This window comes from Phodopus roborovskii, unplaced genomic scaffold (assembly GCF_943737965.1).
Source record: "Phodopus roborovskii unplaced genomic scaffold, PHOROB, whole genome shotgun sequence".
Taxonomy (NCBI): Eukaryota; Metazoa; Chordata; class Mammalia; order Rodentia; family Cricetidae; genus Phodopus; species Phodopus roborovskii.
In genome coordinates, this window is record NW_026126638.1 from 4,739,164 (window position 1) to 4,745,163 (window position 6,000).

The following is a 6,000-nucleotide window of genomic DNA, read 5'->3' on the forward strand; positions in this document are numbered from 1 at the left end:
CATAGAAAGGGTGAGGCTTTCCATGGGGGAATCATCAAAGTCTGTAACATCATTTGGGGCAGGGCCTAGGCCCTTCCCCGTGTGTCTAGGCTAAGAGAGTATCCCTCTATGGGGAATAGGCTCCCATGTCCATTCATACACTAGGTATGCTTTTCCATTACCAGGGCCCCATAGATTGCCCAGGCCTCCTAACTGACACCCACACGTAAGGGGCCTGCTTCCATCCTATGCTGGTTTCCAAGCTGTAAGTCTGGGGTTCATGAGCACCCCCCCCAGACTTGTTCAGGTCATCTGTTTCTATGGGTTTCCTCAGCATGGTCTTGACCCCTTTGCTCATCACTCCTCCCTCTTTGCAACTGGATTCCAGGAATTCAACCCAGTGCTTAGCTGGGGGGGGGGTCTCTGCTTCTGTTTCCATCAGTTACTGGATGAAGGCCCTATGATGGCATATAAGGTAGCCCCCAATCTCATTACAGGGGAAGGGCATTTAAGATAGACTTTCCCCTGTTGCTTGGATTCTTAGTTGGGGTCATCCTAGTATATCTCTAGACATTTCCCTAGTGACAGACTTCTCCTTAAACCTATAAGGATTCCTTCTATTAAGGTATCTTTTTTCTTGTTCCCCTCTCACAACTCAATCTTCCTGGTCCCTCATGTCTTCCTTCCCCCTCCTCTTCCCTTCTCTTTCTCCTAACCTCCTCTCCCCTACCCCCTTGATCCCAATTTGCTCAAGAGTTCTTTCCCCTTTCCCCATCTCCAGGGGACCATGTATGTCTTTCTTAGGGTCTTCCTTGTTTCCTAGCTTCTCTAGAGGTGTGAATTGTAGGCTGGTGATCCTTTGTTCTATGTCTAAAATCCATTTACAAGTGAATACATACCATGTTTGTCTTTTTGTGACTGGGTTATCTCACTCAGGATGATTTCTTCTAGTTCCATCCTTTTCCCTGTGAATTTCAAGATTCCACTGTTTTTTTGTTTTTTTTTTTTTTGTTTGTTTGTCTTTTTTCTGCTAAGTAGTATTCCATTGTGTAAATGTACCACATTTTCTTTATCCATTCTTCAGCTGTGGGGTATCTAGGCTGTTTCCAGGTTCTGACTATTACAAATAATGCTGCTATGAACATAGTTGAACAGATGTTCTTGTTGTATGAATGTGTATCCTTAAGAGTGGAATTGCTGGATCTTGAAGTAGACTGATTCCCATTTTCCTGAGGAAATGCCATACTGATTTCCAAAGTGGCTATGCAAGTTTGCACTCCCAACAGCAGTGCAGGAGTATTCCCCTTTCTCCACATCCTTTCCAGCATAAACTGTTGTTGGTGTTTTTGATTTTAGCCATTCTGACAGGTGCAAAATGGTATCTCAGAGTTATTTTGGTTTGCATTTCCCTGATGGCTAAATATGTTGAGCAGTTTCTTAAGTGTCTCTCAGCCATTTTGGATTCCTCTATTGAGAATTCTCTATTTAGTTCTGTACCCCATTTTTAATTGGATTATTTGGTGTTTTGGTAATTAGCTTCTTGAGTTCTCTTTATATTTTGGAAATCAACCCACTGTTAGATGTGGGGTTGGTGAAGATCTTTTCCCATTCTGTGGATTGCCATTTTGTCTTGTTGACTGTGTCCTTTGCCTTACAGAAGCTTCCCAGTTTCAGGAGGTCCCATTTATTAATTGTTGATCTGAGTGTTTGTGTTGCTGGTCTCCTGTACCAATTTGTTCAAGGGTACCTCCCATTTTCTCTTCTAAGAAGTTCAATGTGGCTGGATTTATATTGAGGTCTTTGATCTACTTGGACTTATGTTTTGTGCATGGTGATAGATATGGCTCTATCTGCAATCTTCTACATGCCAGTATCCAGTTATGCCGTTTATTGAAGATGCTTTCTTTTTTCCATTGTATAGTTCTAGGACTGTATTGGTGCATATGTATTGTTTAAATCTGGTTTTGCCATGGAATATCTTGTTTTCTCCATTTATAGTAATTGAAAGCTTTGCTGGATACAGTAGTCTGGGCTGGCGTCTATGGTCTCTTCGTGTTTGTAGAATACCTATTCAGGACCTTCTGGCTTTCAGGGTTTCCATGGAGAAGTCAGGTGTAATTCTGATAGGGTTTCCATTACATGTTACTTGGCTTATTTCCTTTGCTGCTCTAAATATTCTTTCTTTATTCTGTATGTTTCATGTTTTGACTATGTGTTAAGGGGACTTTTTTGTGGTCTAGTATTTGGTGTTCTCTAAACTTCTTGTACTTTTATTGACATGTCTTTCTTTAAGTTGGGAAAGTTTTCTTCTATGATTTTGTTGAATATGTTTTCTGCACATTTGAGTTGGGTTTCTTCACCTTCTCTTATAACTACTATTCTTAGGTGTTACGAGTTGTTTTTCCCACCTGCCTGGTCCCAGAGCTGCACCAGCCCCAAATAACACACAGAGACTCTGTATTAAATATAAAGCTGTTAGCCTGTTACTAGCATTTCTTATTGGCTAGCTCTGTCTTAAATATTAACACATTTCTATCAATCTAAGTATTTCCATGTGGTCTTATCATACTGGAGAGAGGATCCAGTGTTCTACCCTTTTGGTCCTACCTTTTGAATCTCTCCCTACCTCTACCTGAATTCTCCTTTTCTCCTAGTTCTGCCTATCTCGCCTTCCTATTGGCCAACAATGCTTTATTCATTAACTACTATGAGAAACATATTTACAGAATGACATCTCCCATCACTTAGGTTTAGTCTTTTCACGGTGTCCCATAGTTCCTGTGTCGAGCGCTGTCGCCTCGCCTGCAAGAACGACGCTCAACAACAGGATTCTTCTGTAGCATAGCTTTATTGTGCAGCTCTTACCGCAAGATGAAGAAGGACCCTGAGGAGGAAAAAGGGCTCTGCTTATATATGCTCAGAGGAGTCATGTCCATTACTGATTGGTGCAGCTCACGATACTCGTGACAACCCCCCCCCCCATGAAGTGTGCTATGCATGTGCATTGCTATCCTTCGGGTGGAAAACAACCATGCCTTGCTGGCTCATGGACGCCATCTTTGGGAGTGGCACCGGTGGCTCTCTACATTCCTGGATATTTATTGTTATGACTTATTTGTTGGACTTAAGATTTTCTTTGGTCTATGAATCTATTTCTCCTAGTGTATCTTCAACACCTGAGATTCTCTCTTCCATCTCTTGTATTCTGTTTGTTATGCTTGTGTGTGTAGTCCCTGATGGTTTACCCAGCATTTTTTCCAGCATTCTCCCAGACTGTGTCTTTATTGTCTCTGTTTCAGCTTTCAAGCCTTACACTGCTTGAATCGCTTCCTTCACTTGTTTGTTTGTTTGTTTGTTTTTCTTTTCTTGAGTTTTTTCCTTGACTTTCCTTGTTTTCAAGAGATTTATTTATTTCTTGAATTTTTTGGTTTGCCTTTTCCTCCATTTCTTGAATTTTTTGTTTGTTTATTCTTTTATTTCTTTAAGGGATTTTCTCATTTCCTCTTTGAAGGTCTCTTTCATTTTCATGAAGTTGTTTTTCAGGGTCGTTCATCTGTGTTGGGATGTTCATGTCTTACTAGTGTGGAGTCCCTAGAGTCTGGTGGCACCATCTTGATCTTTCTGTTGTTGAATGTGTTCTTATATTGTCATCTTCCCATCCCTTCTTCCAGTGGGTGCTGATAGGGTCTCTCCCTGTGCCCAAGATTCTCTTCTGGTGGGTGCAAGCAGATCCAATACTCTGATGGTTCTCCTCTTCCCGTGGGTGGAGGCAGGACTAACACCATGATGTTGGCAGACTCTGGATGGTCTTGTCTGCAGAGATGGGTTCCCCATTCACATTCCCCAGGCCTCAGGAGGCTCTGATCAGGTCACTGGATATTATGAAGTTTATTTTGCATAATTCTTCCTATACATATTTGTATTTATGTATATATTAATTAATTTTTAAAATTTTAAATAATTATATATGTTTATGTTCCATATTTATTTGTTTAAATTTATATGTTATATTCAATTTATGTATACTTTATTACTTATTTTCAACATATACATTTATTTATATTTCTATATATTAATTCATATTGCTATATTTATTATATTTTGTTATATATAATTTTTATATAAAATATAAAATATATAAAATTACATAAATGTAAGAGAACAGCAACGTTAAAACAACAGAAGTAGAACTATTCAGACTCACCTCTCTGCTCACTTTGCGTTAGCATCTGTGTCTGTATGACGTCAAGGTCATTGTGAACTCGCTCATGCTCATGCTTAACAACAAATATAGCTCAAGTATGATGCATGATACACTTTCAGACCACAGATAAAAGAGTCAAGATTTTGGACAGTTCTGGAAATAACATTTCATTTTAGCTTACACTGCAGGCGAAATTAGTAGCAAACTGGAAAATATCATAGTGGGAAAGTGCATGATTAAAGCCAGAAAGTTGACAGGAACATTAGAGAAGGCGGGTGTTTTCTGTACTCTCACAGAGCTACGTGTAAAATCATGACAGTCCATTACACTCCTGCTTTATAAACTACTGCATTCCTGGGAGTGTGGCTAAAGTTCTTGTATAAGATGAAGCTATTTTTACAAATATTTTATCTTTTCAGATGAAGATCAGTTGACCCCCTACCCCCCACATTTGTTATGAAATGCTAGTCTTCCATTATGTTGACATACACGACGCATCTTAATCTCACATCAGCATTTTCCAAGTATTGCTACTATTTGCAAGATAAACATTAAACTATATAATTAAAAATGAAAGCCTCTTGTACAGATTGCCATTTATAAATTTAAGAAATGAAGACAGGTTTTGGAGCTGCTAAAAATAGTTTTATTATTATTACTCGTAAGGCTTGTGTTCCCACTGTGCCCATCCTTCTTCTGATTTCATTATAATCACCCTTTTCTTCTCCTTCCTCCCCTCCTCTTCCTCTTCCTCCTCCTGCTCTGGTCTCTTCCTCTCTTTCTTCTCCTGTCTCCCATTAGCATAGACTAGCTTCAAACTTAACATCTTCCTACCTCCAAGGGCTCATTTCTGGGTTTACAAGGTGTGCCACTGTCTTAGTTCCTTTTCCTTTGTGATTAGACACCAGGACTAAGACAACTTACAGAAGAAAGGCTTTATTTGGGGGTTTGTGGTTGCGGAGGGTATCTTTTCCATTGCTTTGAAGAGACACCATGGCCAATGCAACTTACAAAGAAAAACGTTTAATTGGGGGGCTTGCTTCCAGTTTCAGAGTAAGCATGCAGGCACTGGAGCAGTAGCTGAGAGCTGAGAGAGGGAGGGAGAGAGAGAGAGAGAGGGAGAGGTGGAGAGGGGGAGAGAGGGAGAGAGGAAGAGGGAGAGAGAGTTAACTGGGAATGACATGGGCTTTTGAAACCTCAAAGCCTGCCCTCAGTGACACACCTCCTCCAACAAGGCCACCCTCCTCCTAATATTTCTTACACAGTTCCACCAGCTGCAGACCAAGTATTCAAATGTACATGCCTCTGGGGGCCATTCTCAAATAGCCACCATAGAGTCACTCTACCTGTATTAGATCTGTGCTATGTATGCATGTATGAATATACGTGTTTATTACATATCTGTGTATCTGTGTATCTATGTATATGTCTAGCTGTCTATCCATTTGTCAATTGTCTAGCTATCATGTATCCATCTACTTATCATCTGCATCAGTTTTCTGTCTATGAAGTGATGACTTAAGATGTTGATAAAACTGTAACTTAGAATATTGTTATAGAACATAAAAGGGGATTTATGACCTGAAGAGTAAAATCCAAGATATCCAGGTTTAGCAAACAAACAAACAAACAAAAAGCATAACTTTTCCCTCCAAAACCGACAATCCTATCTCAACCAGAGCATATTTATGAAAAAGTCCACATCCAGCTTTTCCCAGTATTCAGGAGGCAGAGGCAGGAGGATCTTTGTGAGTCTGAAGCCAGCCTGGTCCATATAGCAAGTTTCAGTACAGCCGTGGTCACATGGTCAGACACTG